The 26,216-nt window shown below is 38.2% G+C and overlaps 1 long non-coding RNA gene across 1 annotated transcript in view; it reads left to right on the top strand.

The window, feature by feature from the left end:
• Positions 1–25,889, top strand: part of LOC103892587 (uncharacterized) — a 33,990-nt gene extending 8,101 nt beyond the window's left edge. The window contains exons 2-4 of the long non-coding RNA XR_656799.3: positions 4,111–4,206; positions 20,251–20,341; positions 24,231–25,889. This is a non-coding gene — a long non-coding RNA (uncharacterized LOC103892587). The remainder of the gene's footprint in view (positions 1–4,110; positions 4,207–20,250; positions 20,342–24,230) is intronic.
• The last annotated feature ends 327 nt before the right edge of the window (positions 25,890–26,216 follow it).

Here is a 26,216-nt window from a genome sequence, read left to right on the forward strand (position 1 = left end):
ATGCTTACTCAATTAGCACTTTCAGACTTGGCAGGTGGTTAAAACTGGCATCACAGCATGGTTCCCTCCTCAGCTCCTGGGCACCGAAGGCTTCCGATTGCTCCCCCTCCACTGGGGGCAGCTCTCCTGGGTGGAAGGAAGAAGACCCAGGCAGATGTCTCTCCATGTGGCCCACATCTAGCCACAGGCAAGACACATATACATTTTTGCCCTGACAACCTCACATCTCCAACCCATTATAAAGGCCGACAGCTTTCTCCTAAAAATAATCTTCTCTATGTCTGACCTGTTATCACCTCAGCAGGGGTGAGGCATGAAGAGTCACAGCCAAATTTTTGGTGAATTTCTTTGTAAGTCACACAAGATGTTCTCACCCTGCATTTTGGATTATGGCATCTGTTATCAGACCTCAGCTGAAACAGAGACTATCATTCCTTGTTATGTTTTTAGAGGGTTCTAAGTAGTATTTGACTCACTTCACTCTCCTGCTCAAAGTCCTTCAAAAGCTCCCCACTGCCAACAGAGCTCCATCTGAGTTCCTGTCCCTGATCTGAAATGTCCAGACATCCTCTTCCCCGACTCCCCTCAAAACAGCACTCACTCTGCTATTGTTCTTCCACTCCACCAATGAAAAGCCTTCTCTTTAAGATCCCACTTCCTCTGTGTCCCAGCACACCCTCAGTGGAAGCAATTTTTTTCATATCTTCCTTCAGAGCATATATTCTCATTACCAGTCATTTGGCAGAGTGCCAGGGTGAGAGGGAGGGCCTGGGGTTCAGGGGACCTGGTGCTGCCCCGCCAGGGTATGTGACTTTGAGCAATAACTTGCTGTCTCTGAACTTCCACTTCTCTCATCTTTATAATGACGGAAATGAGGCTATCAGAATAATGTCACATAGTCATTGTGAAGATTAAACAAGCAGACATGTAAACTTTGCCGCACACCGTCTGGCCTTGTGTGGATACGTGTATGGCTGCTTTCTTGGGTCTCTCTCTCTCTGATGAACAGTCTGCGTGTGGGAAGGTGAGGGGGAGATCTGCCCTGTGGCTGAGAGTTCCACCTACTCCATTCCTCCTATAGCACGATGGCAACGCTTGTACACACTCAAACGAGGAACAAACACACACAGCTGAGGAACTGTGGCAACCTGGACTATTTCATCAACAGCTTGGGTAACCTGCTAACCTTTCTGCGAATTATCTTTCTTTGTGAGTGGGCCTCTTTCTGAGAAATGTTCTGTGATATGTGGTCAGAAGTCCCCGAGGCAGGGGGCAGCTGTGCACAGGGCCCCACTGCACCTTGACAAGGGGAAGGCTAAGAGGTACCTACTTGTCGGTTTTCAAAAATAAGTCAGTTTCTTTCTATTCTTCCTTTTACTCATAGCGTTTGGTCAAGAAAATGTTGAAATCTAACTAGATCGTAATCTCCTTAAGGACTCAGTATATGGCATACCCCAGGCAGCCAACCATAGACTGGATGGTCACGCAGCCTCCAGTGACATCCCCCAGTGTCATGTTTGACCTGCTTACATGGTCACTGGACATTGCTGTTTGACCCAAGAATAAAGCCACATGGCTCATGGTGCCTTACATAATCCCTCTCCCCAGGCAATTAATATCCAATACATCTCCATGTTCTGTTACTTTTACCTTGCGAATATTTTTCAGGTTTCTCTACTTCTCTTTCTGTTTATTGACTGTTCAAGCCACCACCATCGTCTCTCACCTGGGCTCCTGCAATCGCCTTGTAAACATTCCTGACCCATCCGTCTGTTTGCCAAACTATGGCTGGGATAATCTTCTAAAAACAAATCTCGTCACCATGGAAAATGCTATGGAGGTTCCTCAAAAAATTAAATGTAGAATTTCCTTATGATTCAGCAATTCCACTTCCGGGTAGATACCCCAAATAAATACTCAAACAGGTATTTGTACACCCATGCTCATAGCAGCATGATTTACAATTGATAAAAAGTGGAGCAACCCAAGTGTTCATTGATGGATGATAGAATGCACACACACACACACACACGAATATTATTCAGTCATAAAATGGAAATTCTGAGAACATGGATGAACCTTGAAGACATTATACTAAGTTAAATAAGCCAATCACAAAAGAAAAATAGAATTTTACTTCTGTGAGGTACTTACTAGTCAAATTCTCAGAGACAGAAAGTAGAATGATGGTTGCCGGGGGTTGAGGGGGAGATAATTGAGAGCAATTGTTTAATAAGTAAGGACTTTCAGTATGAGAGGAAGATAAAAAGCTCAAGAGATGGATGGTAGTGGTGGTTGCAGAAAAATGTGAATGTACTGAATGTCACTGAACCGAATGCCTAAAAATGGTAAATTTTATGCTCTGTATATTTTACCAAAAAAAAAAAACCCCACAAAAATCTGATCATGTTACTGAAAACACTGTCAAAAAAATTTCCTACTCTTCTTAGGATGAAATATGGACCATTACCTGAGTCAGCTGGCCCTTGTGTGATTGGACCTCTGCCCAGTCCTCCCACACCCTCTGGTAACATCTTGCCCCTCCATCTCGGGGGTCCAGCTCATGGCCTTTTTTGGTTTCCGAGGAGTCTTGCCTACAGTCTTCTCTCTGCTTGGGATGTTCTTTACCTAGACACAGCGACTTGATAAACATGGTAATGTGCTGCTGTACACAACTATGATCATGAAACTGTTCATCACGTAACTTCCTTTCCTTGAAAAGTTTGATCTGTCAAACTTTTGTGTGGAGGACATTGTGTCTCTCTTCTACAGAAGAATAAATCGCAGAGTTAGACTTCTATCACATGAAGTCACTGGCACTTTAATTTTATGTTTCTGCTGCTTCAGTAAATACATTTTCAAGAAATGAATTTTATGTTTATCTAAATATCTAACACTAAAAGGTAACACTGAATATTTCAGCAAAAAAGGTGAAAATAGCTGATTATTGATCAGAAAAATGTGAGTTAATCAGTGTTTTATGTTATGGATAGTTAATGAAATAAAAGAACTGCTCCAAATTTTGGTTTTTGGACATTTATATAGGTATACAGATGTGATCTATAAGTCTATAAGTGTGATTTTTATAGATCTATAAATATAACCTATACAAATTTTTAAAATTGCTTTACAGTAAAATTGACTTTTTTAATGGATATAGAGTTCTATGAGTTTTAATATGTCTATAGATGGGTGTAATCACTACCACAATAGAAGAGAAAACAGTTTTATCACTACCCAAAATCTCACACTTCCCTTTTGTAGCTACATCCTCCCCCAACCCCTAACACCTGGCAACCACTGATCTGTTTCCTATCACCGTAGTTTTGACTATTCTAAGATGTTATATCAGTGGAATCAAAATCAAACAGTATGTAGTCTTTTAAGATTGCCTTTGTTTACTCAGCATAATGAAATACTTAACTAGGTTGTTCCATTTATCAATAGCCCTTTTCTCTGAAAGACATTTGAGTTCTTTCCAAGTTTGCAATTATGAATAGGGCCACAATAAACATCCATGTACAGGAGCGTGTGGAAATATAAGTTTTGTTTCTCTAGGGTAAGTCCCCATGAGTGAAATTGCTGGGTCATGTAGTAGGTGCACGTGTGGCTTTATAAGAAACTGCTATTTTTCTTCAGAGTGGTTGTACCATCTTGCATTCCCAGCAGCAATATATGAGAGTTCATGTTCTGCACCCTCAGTAGCACTTGATATTGTCAGATTTAAAAAAAGATGTAGACATTTTAATAGGCATGTAGTGATAGCTGATCATGGTTTTAATCTACATTATCCTACTGGTAAATGATGCTGAGCATTTTCTCATGTGCTTATTTATCATCCTTATCTCCCCTTGGATAAAGTGTCTGCTTAATTCTTTCATCCATGTTTTAAACTGTGTTTTTTTCTTGATATGGTTTAGCTGTGTTCCCGCCCAGATCTCATCTTGAATTGTAATCCCCGTAATCCCCACGTGTCAAGGAAGAGACCCTGTGGGAGGTGATTAGGTAGGTCATGGGGGTGGTTTCCCCCATGCTGTTCTCATGATCCTGAGTGAATTCTCATGAGATCTGCTCACTTTATAAATGGTAGTTTTTCCTGTGTTCTCCCAGTCTTGCCCTCTCTCACCTGCTGCCATGTAAGATGTGCCTGCTTCACCTTCTGCCATGATTGTCAGTTTCCTGAGGCCTCCCCAGCCATGTGGAACTGTGAGTTCTAAATTACTCTTTATAAATTACCCAGTCTCGGGTAGTATCTTTATAGCAGTGTGAGAACAGACTAATACACTTAGTATTGAGTTTTTAGAGTTTTTCTTTTTTAATATATTCTGAATATGAGCTCTTTGTTGGATGTGTGGTTTGGAAATATTTTCTTCCATTGTATAGGTAATCTTTTCATTTTTTTTTTTTTTTTTGACGGAGTCTCACTCTGTCGCCCAGGCTGAAGTGCAATGGTGCAATCTTGGCTCACTGCAAGCTCCACCTCCTGGGTTCATGCCATTCTTCTGCCTCAGCCTACCAAGTAGCTGGGACTACAGGCACCCACCACCACGCCTGGCTATTTTTTTTGTATTTTAAGTAGAGATGGGGTTTCACCGTGTTAGCCAGGATGGTCTCGATCTCCTGACCTCGTGATCCCCCCGCCTCGGCCTCCCAAAGTGCTGGATTACAGGCGTGAGCCACCACTCCCTGCTGGTAATCTTTTCATTCTTTCAATGGCATCTTAAAGAAAAAAATGTTTACCTTTGATAAAATCCAATCTGTTAATTATTTCTCTTCAATAGACTGTGCTTTTGGTATCATGTCCAAGAACTCTTTGCCTAACGTCAGATCATGAAGCTTTCTCCTATGTTTTCTTCTAAATGTTTTGTTTTATATTTAGATTATAACCACTTTCAATTCATTTTCGTTTAAGGTTTAAGGTTTTGGCAGAGGTTCAGTTTTTTGCAAAGGAATGTTTGATGATTTCAACATCGTTTGTTGAAAACACTATCCTTGATCCATTGAATTGCCTTTGCACATTCCTCAAAAATCTATTGGGCATGTTTATATGGGTCTGTTTCTGTACTGTTTATTATTTTCCATTGATGTATGTGTCTGTACTGTAGACACAAACATGTCACTATAGATTTATAGTTACTGTAGATTTATAGTAATTCTTGAAATACCATAGTGTGAGTTCTCCAATTTTGCTCTTTATTTTCAACATTGTTTTGGCTACTCTCCTTCCCTCTTTTGCCTTTCTGTGTAAATTATAGAATCAGCATGTCTGTGTCTACAAAAATTTCTATTGGAACTCTGAGTGTAATTGCATTAAAACTGGAGTTTAATTTTTTAAATGACATTTCTACTATACTAAATCTTCCTATCTAGCAACACAGCATGTCTCTTCCTTTATTTATATCTTTGATTTCTTTCAGTTGGGTTTTGTAGTTTTCCTATAAGGATTCTGCACATCTTGTTATATTTACACAAAATATTAACATATTTTTATATTTTGTGGTGTTGTAAATGTTTGATTTTAAATTTCAGTTTCTAATTGTTTAGTGATAGCATATAGAAATACAATGAATTTTGTATGTTGATCTTATATCCTGCAACCTTCCTGAAATTTCTTATTAATATAAGAAACTTTGGCTTCATTTCTCTTTCTTACTTTATGGCACTAAGATTTCCAGTATGAGGTTAAATAGAAGTAGTAACAGTTGACATCCTTGCCTTGTTCCTTATCTTAGGGAGAAGCATTAAGTCTTTCACTATTAAGTATGATGTTAGCTGACATGCTCTTTACCAGATTAAGGAAGTGCTGTTCTATTCCTAGTTTTTTGAGTTAAAAAAATTTGTGAACAGATGTTGAAATTTGTAATTTTCTTTTTCTGCATCAATTGATATGATCATGTGTTTTATCTCCTATAGTCTCTTAATATGATGAATAACATTTACTGATGTTTGAATATTGAACTATTAATACTATTGTAGTCACAGGACAAAGTCTATTTAGTTATGGTGTATTAGTATTTGTTATATATTTAATCATGTGTATTTATTATATATCTGATATTTTATTGAAGATGTTTGCATTTATATTTACTAGGAATATTTGTCTGAAATATTCTTATATTGTCTTTATCTGGTTTTGGTATCCAGGTAATACTGACCTCATAAAATGGATGGGGAGAAATGTTCTCATTTCTTATCTTTTCTGGAGGTGATTATGTAGAATTGATGTCATTTCTTCAAATATTTGATAGAATTTAGCTGCAAAAGCAGACAAGCCTGGAGATTTCTTCTTTGGAAAGCTTTTATCTAAGAATTCACTTCATTTAATAGATTTGGGATAGTTCAGTTTATTTGTTGCCTGTTGGGTGAGTTTTGGTAGTTTGTGGCTTTCAAAGAATCCATAAGTTTTATCTGAGTTATTGAATTTATGTGCATAGAGTTGTTTGTACTATACCCTTGTTATCCTTTTTAACGTATGTGGAGTCTGCAGTGATAAGCTCTTGTGTTTTCTGTTTGTCAGTCTGGATTGAGGTTTATCAGTCTTATTCATCCTTTCAAGAATTAGCTTTTGGTTTCATTAATTTTTTTATTGATTTTGTATTTTTTATTACATTGATTACTGTTTTTATTCTTTCCATTTGCTTTTAGCTTATTTTGTTATTTTTTTAGTTTATCAACTTACAACTTTTATTTTTTAAAAAAATTAGCAGTTAATTCTATACATTTTTCTCCAAGCATTGTTTTGATTGAATCTCGCAAATTTTGATATTTTGTATTTTTATTTCATTCAGTTCAAAATATTTTCTAATTTCCCTGAAGTCTTCTTTTTGGCCCATAGATTATTTAAGCATATTATTTAATTTCCAAGTGTTTGAAAGTTTTTCAGTTGTATTTCTTTTAGTAATTTCTAGTTTAATTCTATTGTGTTCAATAGTCAGATGGTCAAATTCTTTTGTTAACATTTGTTTTATGACACAATAATAGGCCATCTTCTGAAATGTTTCATGTGTACTTGAAAAACTGTGTATTGTGCTGTTGTTGGGTGGGATGTTCTATAAATTTTAGTTAGATGCAGTTAGTTTATGACAATGTTCAGTTCTCTGTATTCATGATGATTTTCACTACTTGTTTGACTTATGTCTGAAGAAGGAGTGTTGAAGTCTTCCATTATAATTGTGGGTTCATTCTTTTCCTTTAGGTCTATTGGTTTTTGCTTCACTTAGCTTGAGGCTTTGTTGTTAAGTGCATATACATTTAGGATTATTAGGAGTACTTGATGAATTGACTCTTTTACCATTATGTTATGTTCTGTTTATCCTTGGTAATTTTCCTTGTTCTGAAATCTGCTTCGTCTGATATTAATGTAGACACTCCAGTTTTCTTTTGATTAATGTACACATTGTATATCTTAGTCCTTCCTTTCACTTTTAACCCACTTATATAAAAAGGGTTTCTTAAAGAGAGTATCTGTATATATTTGGGTTTATTTTTAATCACTCTGACATTTTAAATCTATTATTCATTATGTTTAGACCATCTAATTTGGGGAACATGGTTGTAATAGCTGCTTTGAAGTCTGTTAATTCTAACTTTTATGTAACCTTAGAGTTGGTGTCTGTTAATTATATTTTTTATTGTGATGAGGTATTCTTGATTATTTGTATGCCAAGTAATTTTGGATTATATTCTGGACATGATGAGACTCTGGGTCTTATTTAAATACTAAAGAGAATGTTAACTTTGTAATTCTTGTTGTTGCTGTTGTTTTGGCATGCAATCACCCTGATTACATTTGGTCTGCAAATTCTGACCTGTCTTCTCTGAGTCTGGCATAATTCCATTTTCAAAGTATTGTCACTGCTGCTGAGACCAGTCCCAGTGGCTAGTCTGTGGCCCCATAGCTCAATTCTCAAAGCCTGTGATATGCTGATAAGGTTCAGATTTACAAATGCACAGGTAGAAGGGGCACTCAGGAGTTCATACACAACTTTATGGCGTCACGCTCTTGATCCCTCTCCTCTCTGTGATTTCACCAATGTACACTTATTCCCTGCATCCTCTCTTCTCAGTTCTCTGGCTAGAAATCTAGAGTTATATTTTCCCCAATATCATGCAAACTTACTGCAACTGTGCCTATGTCCAGGACCAAATGGCAGGAGGAGACAGAGGCAAAACACATATAGCAGTGTGTATCCACTGAAAATTCAAAGGACCACAGTTCTTTTGATAAGGAAGAAGAGTTCCCTTTCCTCAGAGTTTTAGGTGCATGACTGCTGTTATTGCTGTCAATGCTGCTGCCAGTGCCACTGGAGTGTTGCTTGGGCATTGCTGTGGGAGACAAGAGCAAGAGAAGTCTTCTCCCTGTGGCCTTTCTGTCCACACCTGGTGTGGATTTCTGGGCTTCAGGATGCCTTTGATTTCAGGATGGATGATACTGAACGGAAAAAATGGTAAACTCACCACTGGTTCAGGCAGACTTCAAAGTGTGTTCTCTTTCTCCATCCACCTGTTATCATCCATGTATTACAGTCATCAGATAGTTCTTTCTTGCATTCTCTTCAAGCATTATAGGTGCGTTCAGTGAGAGAGACATGGTGGAGTGTCTTTAATCCATCTTCTCTACAACCACAACCATAGCTTGCATTTTAAAGATTTTTTTTGTAATAAGTACAAAATGAATGCCTTTTCATTGTAGATAATACAGAATATGCAGATAAGAAGAAAGTAAAAATCACCCATAATACTAACATTTCCACATCACTTCTGTTGATTTGTGTTTTAAGCAAAATTAGATCATGTAGTGCATGCGGCTTTGTATTTTTTTTTTCTTTTCACTTAGTGGACTTGTTTTCATGGTAATATACATTCTTCTCCAAGATCACTTTTCAAAATTGCACAAAAAGGCAAACATCCTTCGTATGGATGTACCCTAATTTTATTTATTTATTTATTTATTTTTTGAGACGGAGTCTCGCTTTGTTGCCCAGGTTGGAGTGCAGTGGAGCAATCTCGGCTCACTGCAATCTCCGCCTCCTGGATTCATGCCATTCTCCTGCCTCAGCCTCTGGAGTAGCTGGGATTACAGGCGTCCACCACCTCACCTGGCTAATTTTTTTTGTATTCTTAATAGAGACGGAGTTTCACTGTGTTAGCCAAGATGGTCTCGATCTCCTGACCTCGTGATCCGCCCACCTCGGCCTCCCAAAGTGCTGGGTTTACAGGCATGAGCCACCGCGCCCAGCTGGGATGTACCCTAATTTTTTGACACTAAGTTCTTGTCATTGAACATCCAAGTTGCACAGCTTTTATACTGGTTGCAACCAAGGGGTAAGTAGCTGAAGAAGTCGCAACAGGAGTTAAACTCTCTTAAATACTCCTTAGGCCCCATTCGAATTTTTAAAACAAAAATATGCTATTTTACAACCCCACCCTAACCCCAGTTAGAAAAATTTATCCTCTGGAAACAGTGCTATAAAGTGCAATGGGCAAGATTCTCAGAAAACCGGTTAGATAGGACCCATGCTTCAACACAGCAACTGACATCTAAGCACAGAACTTAGATGCCTGAAAGAAAAGCAGACAGTGTTGTGTCATTAAAAATAAATGCATTGCCATTATTTTTATGTGTCTCTGTGCCTCAGCCCCTGCCACACACGACAAGGATGCAACTGTGTCTGTACTATAGTGATAAGACGCCATGGGGAAGTGCTTGCAGAGGCTGTGTTTTTTTTTTTTTTTTTTTTTTAAAGCCACAAAGAACTCCTTAATTAAGTCTTCCTTTCACCCTTATTAAAATTCGGTGAAGATTACCATGGAATTTGTCCTCTATCTCACAAACAAATCATAACAATTTCATAAGACTTCCTCAGGCTGCCTGGAGTATAGCTTATTATTTCACTAGTGTTTTATGAATAGAAAAATGTATATGAAATCCTCCAGCACACCCTTAGAAAGGACTTAGCTCAGCCTGTCTGTCGTGATGACACTGTCAGAGAACTGGCTGGAAGCTGGTGACTTAAAATAATAATGCAAACTAAGGCTTAAAGAATATACACACATACACACACATATGTATCTAAGTGTGTGTGTGTGTGTGTGTGTGTGGACGTATGTGCTCATATGACAATAACCTCATATATGGTATTCCGCTAGATGGCAACTTGAAATTATCTCAGTTTAAGGCTTATAGAAAACTCCAAGAGTACATTGTAGAATAAGCTATGATATCTAAGTATAAAACAATGGGGAAAAATAAGAAACTTTATAATAAGAATTGAAGGTCTCACAAAAAATATGAAACACTGTATAACGTTAATGCATGCAAAACCTGATGTTCTGGAAATAAACAGGCCTAGAGTTGAGGTTTGACTATAATATACACTATCATCATAATAACTAACATACAAGGGGCACTTAGTTTGGACTGAACTCTTTGCTAACCACTTTCTCTTTCATGCCTTTAACAGTTTAAGATTATTCTATTATTTTTACAGCAAAGAAACAGAGCTTTAGCACTATTGAATGACAAGTCCCAAATCCCACCCATGTTAAGTTCTGGGTTCAGGATTTGAACCTGGGCCTCCCTGACCTCCGGGCCTTATTTTCAACCACCTTTCCTTTTCTTAGCTTCCTCGTTCTTGGCTCAGAATTCCCCCTGCCTCTATGTTTACTTGGTCTCACATCAGTTTTGGTTTTTGGATTTCATTACAGTTATGCCTTATTTGGAGAGCATCTTTTAAGGAGTGACAATATTTTTTTTAAAAGGTAATTTTTTAAAAAATTTTCTTCCAATAGATATTGGGACAGTTTCAGCAAGTAAAACAGCTCTGCATAGGTGATAGGGCTAAAGGAAAATGTTTTCTATGACAAGTGTTTGTTATCTTTACCTCTTCTCTGCACAATGAAGAGAATCCTGCTTGGACCTCAAGCCAGGGGCGCTCTGCAGCTGCCGACTTAGATGCTGGGCCTCACAGTCTGGTGTCTGGACTCTGGCTGCAGTAATTGGAGCAATGGGGAAGTAAAGACAAAACTGGAAATGTGAGGGTGAGCGTTGCTTTGGAAAGAACAGAAATTAGGAAAAACAATAAAGATGGGAAGAAAGCTGCAAGAGGCCAAAAACAAGGCGCTGGTGGGCTGGGGGGGATTTGGGGGGATCATGGGAAAAGGGGTGGGGAAACCTTAGGGTCACTGAGCCAGGAGACAAAGATGGGGAGGAAGAGGCAAGGGGAAGAGAGTAGTGAGAGGCAGTGCTGTGGTTATTCACTGCATCCCCTTTCAGATTCACCTGAAGATGGGAGACATGTCTGGCCATGTGTTCATTATTTTTCATGGCTGGTCTGCGAGAGTGACTCCAGCCCAAGCCTGGGCTGCACGGTCCCCTGTTCTAAATGTGTCATTCAAGCTACTTTTTAAATGTGTGTTTTCGTTTGTACAGTTTTTTAGTTTCATTTGAGATTGTTATCTCTTTTATTGGATTCTAAAATCTTAGTTGTCAGCATAAACTCTCCCATGGGGAGCCCTGTAGTCTTAATGAACGGAGATTTCTATGTAAGCAGGAGATAGCAGGCATGGGTGAGATTAATACTATAGGGGTCAGAAGTATTTTATGTTTACATGCTTTTCTTGAAAGTAGAGTGGTTGCCTAAAATGATTTCTAGAACATTGCTGGTATACAGTATATTTAAAATTAATAAAATTAAACAGCTGTACTGAAATGGAATAATTATCACATGCAATAGAAATGGCAAACTCCGTAATATATTTTATGCTAATTGTTGATCAGCTACTATGTGCCAGGCATCAGGCTTCATGCCTACAATTCAATGATCAATTTACGAAACAGTTTCTGCTCTTAGGCTCACAGTCTCTGGTGTAACAACCAGCATGCAGCTCAGCTTATTTGGTCCTAAAATAACTGTGCACAGCACAGTTTATCCTGTTCTATGGTGAGGGTTCCACTCCTCATAAACTCCACAACTGTGACATTTATAACAAAAGTTTTGGTGAAGAACAAGGGTTGGGATGCAGTTGCAAACTTGCAAATACAAATGACTTTTCCCAAAGGAATTTCAGTGTGAAAAGAGGTCTTGCAGCCATAACTCCAGCATTATAAACCTAAGCACCATCAAGCAAATCCAACCTTTGCAAATTTGCCGTCAAGAAAATAAACCCTAAGGGCCTGAAAGAAGGCCCATCGCAATCTGGTCCTTTCTTATCATTGAAACAATGCCTTGTTTCTTACCATTCCTCTCAGACACCTCACCCTCCAGATGATTGAAGCATCTCATTCCTTGAGTAAATTATTGCATTATGACTTCACCTCCCCTAGAAGTGAACTGTGTAAGGACAAAGTGTTTAATGTATATGTTTACTGCTATAATCTTACCACTCAGAACAGCACCAAGTGCATAGTAAACATTCAATGAATATGTAATCAATAATAAATCAATGAATTCAAGTCTCAGTTTAAATATTACCTTCTTGATGAAGCTACTTGTGACCACCCCTGAGCAAGAAAGTTGTTCCTTACCCTGTTTTCCCATTGCATCTATGTATATCTGAGGTATAGCTATGAACACCCAGATGCAGTAATACACTAAATTTTATGTAACTGCATGTTAAGTCTGCTCAGGCTCTGTAACAAAACACAGACTGGGTGGCTTAAGCATCAGACAATTTATTTTCTTACAGTTCTAGAGGCTGGAAGTCCAAGACCAAGGTGCTCATGTAGTTGGATTCTTGGTGAGGGCCTTCCTCCTGGCTTGCAGAGCACCACCTCCTTGGCATGTGCTCACACGATGTGGGAGAGAGAGAGCTTTGGTCTCTTCCTCTTCTTATAAGGATACTAACCTCATCATGCGGGCCCTACTCTCACCACGTCATCTCAACCTAATCACCTCCCAAAGACCCCACATTCAAATACCATCACTTTGGGGGTTAGGGCTACAACAAATGAATTTTGGGTGGAGTCACATTCATAACAACCTGTTTCCACCACCATCTGGCCAATTCCTCATTTGTGGTGAATGTTTCTCATTCATCTTTGAATCCTGAGCAGCTACACTGAGATGCTGCCCAAATAATATTTGAATATTTACATAAGTATAACCTCATTGTTCCTTACAAATGTTCAAATAAATATGATCTCATTTTCATAACTGTTCAAATAGATGTGGTTTCATCTATCCTATAGATCAAATGCTGTGAGAAAATTTAAAAGGAAGAAATATTTAATTTTTTAGATTTTTTATTTCAATAACTTTAGGGGTACAAGTGATTTTTGGTTATGTGGGTGAATTGTTTAGTGGTGAAATCTGGGGTTTTAGTGTACCTGTCACCTGAGTAGTGTACATTGTACTCAATAGGTAGTTTTTCTTTCCTTGCCTCCCTCCCATCCTCCCCACTTCTGAGTCTCCAGTGTCCATTATACCACTCTATGTGCCTTTGTGTACCCATGGCTTAGCACCCATTTATAAGTGAGAACATATGGCATTTGGTTTTCCATTCCTGGGTTAATTCACTTAGAATAATGGCCTCCATTATGTAACAAACCTATATGTCCTGCACTTGTATTCCAGACTTAAAGTAAAATAAATTTTAAAAATGCCAAATAGAAACAACACCAGACTTAGATAAGGAGAGACTTTATTTGGAAAGATGATTACAATAAGGAGAATGCTTTGACCTCAGGATGGGCAAGTGTCTTAAAATCAAACAGAAAAAAGGTGTTTTTTTTTGTTGTTGTTGTTTTTGTATATAGGAAAGAGTAAGCAGAGATGACAGGGACTATGTGGTGGAGGAGGGCAAGCAGGAAGGTGAACAGGTGGCGAAATCAGGTACTTCAACAAGAAATGTTTCTTTTGTGGTTAGCCAGTTCTCAGAAGGAGCTTTTAAGGGAGGATGTTTCGCACCTTAGTGCTTTAGGGCTTGCTGAAACTTAGGGGCAAGCCAAAGTTTAGGGGCCCATGGGGAGGAGAGAAGCCTGATTAAAATTTGGTCAATGAAAGTTCTGTGGATAAGTAATAGGTAATTGTGAGCACTTGGTCAAAAACCATAGTTATTTTTCATGAAGACAATTGTGTGTTTTATGCAATGAGTTTATTATTTTGTGGATTAAATATTTTTTAAATGTCAAAAAAATGAATAATTGCCTCCAGTTTTATCCTAGTTGTTGCAAAAGATATTTTTTCATTCTTTTTATGGCTGAGTAGTATTTCATAGTCTATGTATCTACCTTTATACAAGTACCATACTCTTTTGATTACTATAGCTTTACAATATAATTTGAAGTCAGCTAATATAATGCCTCCAGATTACTTCTTTTTGCTTCGGATTACTTTGGCTATTTGGGCTCTTTTTGGTTTCACATGAATTTTATGATTAATTTTTCTAATTCTGTGAAAATCGACATTGGTATTTTGATAGGAATTGCACTGAATCTGTAAATTGTTTTGGGAAGTATGGTCATTTTCATGATATTAATTCTTTCAGTCCATGAGCATGGGACATATTTCCATTTGCTTGTGTTATCTGTTATTTCTCTCAGCAGTATTTTATAGTTCTTTCACCTACTTGGTTAAGTATATTCTTAGGAATTTTATTTTGTTGTAGCTATTGTAAATGGGATTAAGTTCTTGATTTGATTCTCAGCTGGGTCGTTGTTGGTGTATAGCAGTGCTACTGATTTGTGTACATTGATTTTGTAACTTGAGACTTTGCTAAATTCATTTATCAAATCTAGGAGTCATGTGGAGGGGTCGCTAGGGTTTTTAGGTATAAGATCATATCATTGGCAGAGATAGTTTGACTTCCTCTTTTCCAATTTGGATGCCCTTTATTTCTTTGGCCTGATTGCTCTGGCTAGGACTTCCAGGAAGAAATGTTAAGATTTTGATTTGAGACTGAAAACTTGTAATGTTTTGCTGTACAAATAAAATGCTCAAGAAGTGAGTTTCAATTTGGCATGCTACAAATTCCACTGGCCAGATTTCTGCAGCCCTCCTAAGGCCCTTGTCATCTTACATGCTCTACATTTTATAAGTTCAACTTTACAAAGTCCTGAGAATGTTCACTGGTGACATTATCTCTAATCAGTTTTGAGACCTGAAGCCCAGAGAAGCTGAGTCAGTGGCCCAAGAGGCACAGAGGGATTTAATGGACATGTGGAGATTAGAAGGGATAATTCTAAGTGTTTAATCCTCTCTTCTGTTCTCTGAGGCTCAGAGAGCTAAGGACAGCTTGGAGAAGGGCAGAGAAGCAGGAAGAGGCAGTGGAAGCCTCACTGTCATGCCATCTTCTAGGTGGCAATCCCCCAGTGAATAGGCAATGCAGGGGACGCTGCTGGAGTCCTGGGCTGCAGGTGGAGTGAAAGTAAATGTGCTCTTAGCCAAGAGACTGAAATGAGCGAGGAGACGGCAACCAATTCAGGAACAAGCATCACTGAAACAATTTGAACATCGACCTTTCACATAAGAGTACCAGTCTCCCAGGGAAGCGGCTATGCTGTCTGGGGTATATACCCTGGGGTTCACTGTTGCACGCTGAGAAAGAATTCAGGACACAGACACATGTGGGTGGGTTAAGGAGTGTAAAGTTTAATAGAAGAAAGGAGAGAGGAGAGCATCTCCTTGAGAGAGAGACAGAGAGACATCTGAAAACGGGGGGAGGCAGTGAACTGCAGCAGATTTTGTAGGCAGGCTGGAGAAGGTGGTGTCTGATTTACATAGGGCTCACGGATTGGTTCGGTCAGGTATGACGTCTAGTCAGGAAGGCTGGTTGCCTCACCCTAATCGTATGCAAATGGGCTTCCCAGTTGATGGGGACATCTTGTCTGCTCCTTTACAGTACACGTGGCTGGGAGAGAAGGGAGGGTGGAGCCGCCATTTTGAAAATGTCTAGTCTTCAGTTCCTGCTGGCATTCACCCGTGCAAGCTCCCAGCTTGCAGGCTGCTCTGTTAGAAAATGATTTGGGGCTGCTTTTCATTAAAAAGAAAAGCCTTACTGATGACTCCCATTCCCTTGCTATCTGCCTAAGTAATTTCTTCTTAACTCCTGTATCATCACCAGGAGGCCAAATCACAGGAGGATCTTTAATGGATGTGAACGATACCGGGCTTGGGACCTCTGACCATGCCCAGTCAAGACACGATAGACAGCATGCTCTTTGCTCTTGAGGAGTAATAATCAATTCTTACATATATACAACACCTCAGTACTCACCAAGACATTCTTCCACATCGTTCATTTATCTTCACTATTGCCCAGCCACAGAGTCATCACCACTCTCACTAAATGAGGAAGCAGAGTGAGAAAGGTTGAGTGATTTGAGGAGGAGAACACAAGTAGAGAGGTAGATGTTGAACCCAGACTTTCTGGCTCATGGTTCCGTGGACTGGACGTAGCACGGGAATGTGCTAAGCTTCAACGTGCTGGGCCGTGCAAGATGCTATTATACTCGTCTGACTTGAAACAGGAGAGGGCTGGGGCCTGTGGCTCACAAAATCATTCACTCAAATTATAATGCGGTATGTGCTGATCGCCAGGGAAGCTCCTGAAAGCACTACTCCCCTAGATGGGTGCTTTAGTGACCTCAGTTTACCCAGGATGTCAGAGGCTCTCCACAGCTTTTTGCCATGAAAAACAGAGGCCACCTGCTGTGGTATCGCTTTGCCTTTACAGCAGAGTGATGATGAGCAATGAGAGGTGAGCCCACAGTTCATATATGGCCCTTCTGGCTTTGAGATGGGTTGTGCTCTAATTTCAGAATTTCAGGATGAAATCAGAAAGCTGCTTCCATGTTGCTGCTTCTCAAACAACACCAGATAGTAACATTGTAGTGGCCAGAAAGCAGTGCCAATTTTTTTATTGACATTTTTCTAAGTTGTAAGAAAAAAAAATAGTTTAAAATGTGTACATACATTTTCAGAGAAATTCAGAGAATTTTCCAGCCTGGGAGTCACTTGTCTGGGAGAGAAATTCAGGATGGACCTTGGGGTTCAAGTTGGGTTACTGAATCTATTCTTCGGATGATGAGGTTCACAGAGAGGGGAGTTCTAGGCACAGCCTGTGGTTTTTTTTTTTGTTGTTGTTGTTGTTTTCTGTTTTCTGTTTTTTTTTTTTTTTTTAAGACAAAACTGGCCAGGCAAGGTGGTTTACACCTGTAATCCCAACACTCTGGGAAGCTGAGGCAGGAGAACCACTTGAGCCCAGGAGTTCAAGAGCAGACTGACCAACATGGTAAAACCTTATCTCTACAAAAAATACAAAAAAGCTAGCTGGGTGTGGTGGCACACACTTGTAGTCCCAGCTACTTGGGTGGCTGAGGTGGGAGGATCACCTGAGCTCTGGAGGTGGAGGCTATAGTGAGCTGTGATTACACCACTGCACTCCAGTGTGGGTGACAAATTGAGACCTTGTCTCAAAACAACAAACCCTCTGGATCCCTTGATCTTAGCTTAATGGCATTTTTGGGGGAAGTTACTCTGTGTTTGTGTGTGTGTGTGTGTGTAACAGTGTGTAACAAAAGAACCATACGGCAAGAGCAAGCCTACCATGATGTGGAGGAGCTACCATAGTTAAACTTGATTTTGAAGGAGAAACCAGTTTTCTCTTTTATGTCCATAGCCAGAGAGTGCAGTGGCAGACCAGCAGTGCAGGGGAAGCCCTGGCCTCTGAAGGCCTTTGTTTCAGGCCCGACCTCTGGGTCCTTAATGTTTTGTATGTGCCTGTGTCCAGGTCACCAGAGGTCAGTGGTTCTTTGACTGTAGCATGGTGTGCATCAGAATTACCTGGGGGCCTTGATGGAACAGGTGACTGGGCTCTACCAGGTAGTTTCTGACTCTGTAGGTCTTGGAATGGGGCTCAGGAAATTGTATTTGGAAGAAGCTTCCAGGTGGTGCTGATGCTGATGCTGCTGGCCAGGGGGCTGCTTGTGGAGAACCACTGACTTAGACTGTTAACCAGGGAACAAGAATGGCACCAGAGTGGTTGTATTACTTGTTTGAAGAAGAGCACTAGTTGACCGTGACAGCAACCAGAGCTGAAAATCAATCAACTCCTGGGCAGGTGGCACAGGTGTCTAGTTTCCTCTTTTAAAGGTCCTAGGACTTGGGATGGAGAAAGGCTGCAGGACTGAGAGGTATTAGGTTGGTGCAGAAGTAATTGTACTTTTGGACTGTGAATTTTAAATCATTAAAACTAGGCTCAAACACATCTTTATTAATCAAAATAGGGACCATTACAGTCAACACATTTTTGCCAAAGAGAAGTATGTTTGTTTATTCCTGTAGCATAAAAATCTATGCTTTGGGATTTGACCAACTCTTGGAAAGCATTTTCTGCATCCTGCTGGTTGTGGAAGCATTTTCCCTGCAAAAAGTTGTCGAGATGCTTGAAGAAGTGGTAGTTGGTTGGCGAGAGGTCAGGTGATATGGTGGATGAAGCAAGACTTTGTAGCCCAATTCATTCAAGTTTTGAAGCATTGTGTGGTGTATGGTCAGGTGTTGTCATGGAGAAGAACTGGGCCCTCTCTGTTGACCAATGCCTATTGTAGGCATTGCAGTTTTTGGTGCAACTCATTGATTTGCTGAGCATACTTCTCAGATGTAATGGTTTTACCAGGATTCAGAAAGTTGTAGTGGATCAGACCACCAAACAGGGAGCATGACCTATTTTTCCTGCAAGTTTGGCTTTGGGAAGTGCTTTGGAGCCTCTTCTCAGTCCAACTACTGAGGTGGTCGTCGCCGGTTGTTGTGTTAAAGCCACTTTTTTACACGTCACAATCCAATCAAGAAATGGTTCGTGTCGTTGTGTAGAATAAGAGAAGATGACACTTCAAAATGCCAATTTTTTTATTTTTGCTCAGCTCATGAGGCATCCACTTATCAAGCTTTTTCACCTTTCCAATTTGCTTCAAATGCCAAATGACCATAGAATGGTCGATGTTGATTGCTTCAGCAACTTCTCGTGGAATTGTAAGAGGATCAGCTTCAATGATCACTCTCAATTGGTCCTTGTCAACTTCCAATGGCTGGCCACTAGCTCTTCATCTTCAAGGTTCTCGTCTCCTTTGCAAAACCTCTTGAACCACCACTCCACTGTACGTTTGTTAGCAGTTCCTAGACCAAATGTGTCGTTGATGCTATGAGTTGTCTCCATTGCTTTATGACCCATTTCAAACTTGAATAAGAAAACTGCTCGAATTTGCTTTTTGCCTAACATCATTTCCGTAGTCTAAAATAAATATAAAATAAACAGCAATTAGTAAGTCATTAGCAAAAAAAAGTAAAGTGAGAAATGCCCATTAAAATGACGTATAACATAACCACACTTATTTAAGAATGTATCTCAATATCAAATGGCAAATTTCAACAATTCAAAACCCGCAATTATGTTTTCACCAACCTTAATATCACACCCAGAAGGAGCCCAGAGAGGCAAGAAAAACCTTCTCTCAACAAGAAATGGGGCCAACAGCCTGCAAAGAATGAGTCATTTCATTTGAATTTTAAAATAACTTTAACCTCATTGTGTTTCCTAGCCTGGTTGAATGGGACACATTGATTACAGAAATAATGTAGCATATTTGTCAACATACGCAAGTTACAACACATCCCAAATTTTTATTTTCAGAGCACTTGATTATTTTATTCACTTAATCTGCAAGAAAAAAATCAGACTATTTTAAGTTCTCTAGATTTGTATACTTTTGAAGTAAACTGATATAAGAATTAGTGAAGAGTGTTACTCTTTTCATGCAAAACAATTTTCTGGTTCTAGAATAAATATCCGTGTTCCTATGTTTACTTTTATTTCATTTTTCAAAAGATAGATACTTTATTCCTTATTTCTTCCTGTTATTTAAGTAGATCATGAATCATGAGTTCTTAAAAACTGGCAATTAATGCTTTAATGCTCTGTAAATTTTAAGGTATAAGTTAGTTAAGCTAGCCATCTTTTGAGTTTCTCATTCTACAATTCAGTCTGTTAGGTGAAAAAAAATTCTTCTATTTTATTTCTCATCAGTTACAGAGCTAAGACTTACTGTTTGCTTTCAAACTTTTTTAAAAAATCAATTTTAGATTTACCAAAGAATTGCAAAGATAGTTCAGAGAGTTCTGTATACCCATGACCTAGCTTCTGCTAATGTTAATAGTTTAATCTTCCTGAAAATTTCCTTGTGTGGCCATTTGTAGTCAGTCCTCCCTCCCCCATCCACTGATCTGTTTTTTTAAAAATTTTTTTTCATATCTATAGCTCTGTCTTTTCCAGAATATCATATAAATGGAATCACACAATAGGTAGCCTTTTGGATCTGGCTTCTTTGACTTAGGAAAATGCATTCAAGGTTTTTTCACTTCATATACTTGCTAGACAATTGTGTATCAGTTGTTCCTTTATTACTGAGTAGATGTACTAGAGTTTGTTTATCCATTAATCCATTGAATGACATCTGGGTTGTTTTCAGTTTTTGGTGATTATGAATAAACCTACTATGAACATTTGAGTGCAAGTGGTAGTATGGATATACATTTTTGATTCACTTTAGTAAACAAAGTAAATACCTAAGGGGAGGCATTGCTGGGTTGTATGGCAAGAGTATGCTGAAAAAGTTAAACTGTCAAACTTCCAGTGTGGCCCTATAATTGTTCATTCTCCCAGCAATGAATGGGAGTTCCTGTAGCTCTGCATCCTCCTTAGTGCTCAGTATCATCAGTTTTCTTTATTTTAGCGATTCTAATATGTATATAATAGTATCTCATGGTTTCAGATTGCTTTTTCCTAATACCTATGATGTTGAGCACATATTTATATGCCTATTTTGTCATCTGCGTATCTTCTTCAGTGAAGTGTCTATTCAAGTCTTTTCCCCATTTTAAAAATTGGAATTGTCATTTCCTTATTGTTGAGTTTTAAGAATTCTTTATATAGTCTGTGTATCAGTTTTTCATCAGATAGATGACTTGGAAATATTTTTTCCCATTCTGTGGGTTGTCTTTTCATAACAGAGTATTTTGTAGAGCAACGTATTTAATTTTAATAAAGTCTAATTTGTAATTTTTTCTTTATGTATCATGCTTTAGTGTCCTACCTAAATGCTCATTGCCAAAACAAAGGGCATACATTTTTTTTTTGCCTATGTTTTCTTATGAGAAGTTTTATTTTCTTACATTTTATATTTAGGTCTACAATCTTTTTTGAGTTCATTTCTGTAAAGTTGTGAGGTATGTATCAAGGTTCACATTTTGCATATAGATCCCCACTGGTCCCAGTCCTACTTATTGAAAAACCTATCCTTTCTCCATTAAATTACCTTTGCACCTTGTCAAAAATCAATTTACCTGGCTTCTGGTTTTTGTCTGGAGATGTAGACAGCTTGAAAAAAAAGTCACTTCAATCCTACAATAAGAAAAAGCTAGGAAAATGGAAAATTAACTTTTCTTAAAAACATTGGAGATGACAGAGTGGGCAACTAAATTGAATTCTGGAGAGATAAAGGGGCCTACAGAGTGAAATAGGACCCAAGCCTATGTGTGCCTGGGGCACGCAACCATGGATGCCATATAAACAGTTTAGGAGACTAAACTATGTTGTGGTCAGAATGTGTCCCCTTAAAATTCATACATTAAAACTTCATGACCAATGTGATACCATTAGGAGGTGGCGCCATTAGGAGGTCATTAGTGCCTTTAAGAAAAGCCTCAAGGAAACTAGTAAGGCTTTCTTGCTCTCTGTTTCTTCTGCCATGTGAGGACACAGTGTTGTCTCCTCCAGAGGATTCAGCAACAAGGGTCATCTTGGAAGCAGAGATGGCACTCACGAGACACCCAACCTGCAGATACTTTGATCTTAGACTTCCAGCCTCCAGAACTGTGAGAAATACATTTCTGTTTTTTATAAATTACCCAGTCTCAGGTATTCTGTTATAGCAGGAGCAATGGATTAAGAATAACAGAAATTTTTAATAAACTGATAAAACCTGAGTGTGGGCTAGAGGAAGAGGGTAAAGCCCTTGAGGGCAGCAGATATAGGCAGATACAGAAGGTTTTTATCCTGTGTAGGCCTTTTCTCCAATAACTCACAGGGAGGGTGGGGTAGGATTCAGGGAAAGCTCCCTGTCGCCTTTCCAACTCTGGTGCTTGTTGTTATGTTAGGGGATGAAAACAGCAGCAGCCAATGTGAAATTCAGGCAGGCCTGTCTCCCATCTCTCCTATATAACAAAAGCTTTAGTCTGCAGGGAAAGGTTATCAAGGCTTGTAGTCAAATCTGTGGTGGAATCTCATTGCAGCTTGGGTGGGGGCAAGATGGAGACAATCACCAAACCTCTGCCCAGATACATCTCTCTATTGCCCTTAAGCTAAAAAATAAAAGCCACATTCTGCAGGGGACAGGGTGTTAAAACCATAGCCTGAGGATGCTGGCAGATACCAACTACAGCTGAGGGGTGGGGACAGGTTCTACTTCTGGAAGAAGGACAGAAACTCTTGTGAAGGCCACCCCCTGAAACTAGGTTCCCAGTAGCTGCTCAAGTCTGATGCTGAGTCAGAGGCTGTTCTCCTCCCCAACAGGACATGACCAGCATGCTAACCAGCTCATGTAAAAATATAATAGGGAAGTTTGCCTGGACAGCTGTAAGAGGCAAATTATTTCTGGTGAGCAGTACAAAGCAAATACCCAAAGCCAATCAGAGAGACAAAAATAAAGTATCACTGGAAGGACTGGGAGTCTCTGGTGTCCATTATCAACAATAAACTCCAAGTCTGGTAACTATAGCGACAATGAACTTCAAACACAGCTCAGCTCCTGACTAGGTTAACATGAACCCTCATACTAGAGCCTAGTTTAAGCAAATGCATGCTCATCTCTAAAAAGTGCCTATCTCAGTATCTGCTGTCATATATAATATGTCTAGCTTCCAACAATTTATAAGCCTTATCAAATGGCAATAAAAATACACTGTGACAAGATAAACTATCATCAGAACGAAGCTCAGGTATGACACAGATAATAGGATTAATGGATGGGGAATTTAATAGAACTATAATTAATATGTTGAAGTCTCTGTTAAAAAGATAGACAATATACAAGATCAGACAGGTAATTTCAGTGGAGAGATGAAAGCTGTAAGAGAGCATTAATGACAGCACTAGAAATGGATGAAGAGAGAGTGATTAATGGGTACAAAAATACAGTTAGATAGAAGGAATACATTCTAGTATTTGATAGTACAGTAGGGACACTGCAGTTAATAATAATATATTATGCATTTCAAAGTAGCTAGAAGAGAAGAATTGTAATGTTCCCAACACAAAGAAAAATGTTTGAGGTGACAAATATCCCAATTATGCTAATTTGATTATTATACATCATATACATATATCAAAATATCATATGTACCCCCAAAATATGTACAACTATGATATATCATTAAAAACCAAACACAATAACAGAAGTAAAGAATGCTTTTGACATGGCCAAAGCAAAGATCAGTCAACTTGAAGATATAGGTCAATAGAAATTACCCTAACTAAAATGCCAAAAGGAAAAAGTTAGGAAATAACATAGTAACAACAACAAAAAAAGCATTGAAAAGTCGTGGGACAATTACAACTTTCTAACATGTGCCTATTGGGAATACCAGATGGAAAGTAAAAAAGAATGAGGCAGAATAAATATTTGAAGAAATAATGGCTGAGAATTGTTCCAAGTTAGTGGCAGATACCAAACTACAGATCCAGGAATCTCAGAGAACACTAAATAGGATAATGCAAGAACAAAACCAAACAACACACATAGGCATATTTAAACTACTGAAAACCAAAAACAAAATAAAACTCTTGAATGGAACCAGAGGAAAATGCACATTAATGTAGTCCTCCCTTTTCTGTGAGGGATACATTTAAAGACCTTCAGTGGATCTCTGAACCTGTAGCTAGCACCAAACCCTGTATATAGTATATGTATTATGATTTTTTCCTATGCATGCATTTCTACAGTAAAGCTTAATTTATAAATTATGCCCAATAAGAGGTTGATAACAATAACTACTAATAAAATAGAACAATTATAACAATATACTATAATAAAATTTATGTAAATGTGATTTCTTTCCCCAAATATATATATTTTTTTTAGGTTGTCAAATTTTATTTTCTCAAGTAAGGATATGAAAAAACAAAACAAAATAACAAACAAATTCTAACATTTTATATCATCCCAATTTAATTTTTAAAAGGATGTGAGAAGAAGAAAGGAGGGGGGAGAGGAGAAGAGAAGGACGTGCACCATCTCAGAATGAAGGGTGTTCTTTAAAACATCAAAGTTAGCTCAACAAAACTTATTGTGCTTTATCATGGGGAACTGACATAGCAGAAAGTGGAACTAGTGATAATGGGGGACTACCGTAACTATGGAGGAATAAGGACAAGAATTACAGCAGACGTCTCACCAGAAACCATGCGAGCCAGAGACAATGGAGTGAGATTTTTAAAGTGTTGAAAGAAAAAAACTGTCAAACCAGATTTCTACATCCAGGAGAAATATCTTTCAACTGTGAAAAACAAATAAATACTTTTGTGTACCAACATAAACTGAGGAGGTTCAGTAATATTTCCTACTTTACAGGAAATATTAAAGGAAGTTCTTCAAACAAAGAATTTGTTTGGAACTTAGATCTGCATACAGGACATAAATGAAGGGAAATATACTTTATCATATTTCTAGCTGTAAAATATACTTTATCATATTTTCTTGCTATAAAAAGTAACTTGACTGTTTAAAGTAATAATAACCATATATTATATGGTTATGGTGTATGTGAGAGTAAGATGAGTTACAATGGTGGTGCAAAAGATGAGAAGAAGGAATTGGGAAACACTTGTAAGATCTTACATAACGTGTGGCAACACTTTTATTTGAAGGTGGACTTAGATTATTTAAAATTGTATATTATAAAACCTAGGGCAATCACTACAAGAGTTAACAACACAAAATGTGTAAAAATCAATTGTCTATATTTATGTAGGTCTAGTTCAGGGCTTTCTCTTCTATTTCATTGATCTATGTGTCTATCCTTTTGCTACTGTCTTTATTACTATATCTTTATAATAATCCCAGCACTTTGGGAAACCAAGGTGGGCAGATCATGAGGTAAAGAGATCGAGACCATCCTGGCCAACATGGTGAAACCCCATCTCTACTAAAAATACAAAAATTAGCTGGGCATGGTGGCACTTGCCTGTAGTCCCAGCTACTCAGGAGGCTGAGGCAGGAGAATCACTTGAACCCAGGTGGTGGAGGTTGCAGTAAGCCAAGATCACACCACCACTCTCCAGCCTGGCAATAGAGTGAGACTGTCTCAAAAAAATAAAAATACAAATACAAAATACAAAATAAAAAAATTTTAAATAAAAGTCTTGAAATTGGGTAGTGTAAATCTTTCCATTTTTTTATTCTCTTTCAAAATCATTTTGCTATTCTACTATGTTTTGCTCTTTAGAATCAGTTTGTTGATATCTACCCAATGCTTGCTGGAATTTTGGTTAGGATTGTACTGGGGAGAATTGGTATATTTGCCACATTGAACCTTTCAATCCAAGAATATGTTATATCTTTATACTTAATTACATCTTCCAGGATTTATTTGAGCAGTGTTTTGCAGTTTATAGTATATAATTCCTGAGCATGTTTTGTTAGAATTTAAGTATTTCAATGGGGCAGGAGATGCTATTATAAATGATGTTGTCTTTAAATTTTGAAATCCAGTTGTTCATTGCCACTATCTAGAAAAATGGTTGACTTTTGTAATTCTGCAACCTCAGTAAACTAATTTATTAATTCTAGGAGCATTTTGGTGGGTTTCTTTGGGAAGATAAATATGTCTTTTTGGATAAAACAGAGCTATTTTTTTTCTAATCTGTTCTCCATTTCTTACTCTTGCTTTATTGCAATGGGTTTTGTTTAACAGGAGTGATAACAGAAGACATCCTTGTCTTATTTCTGATCTTAGTGTGAAATGATGAATCACTATCAAGTAAGAAAATATTTTGTGGAAAAAGGTAAATCATTTTTATATAACACAATAATTGATATTAATTTTAAAGCAGTCTTGTAGGAGAAACCATACAATTTCCCCATATAAATATAGTATATAATAACCTAGGATCCAGTAAAAAAAATTGCAAGTTGTAAATATTCAACTTACAACTTCTGTATTAATTAG

The sequence above is a fragment of the Pongo abelii genome, chromosome 16 (genome assembly GCF_028885655.2).
Source record: "Pongo abelii isolate AG06213 chromosome 16, NHGRI_mPonAbe1-v2.0_pri, whole genome shotgun sequence".
NCBI lineage: Eukaryota > Metazoa > Chordata > Mammalia > Primates > Hominidae > Pongo > Pongo abelii.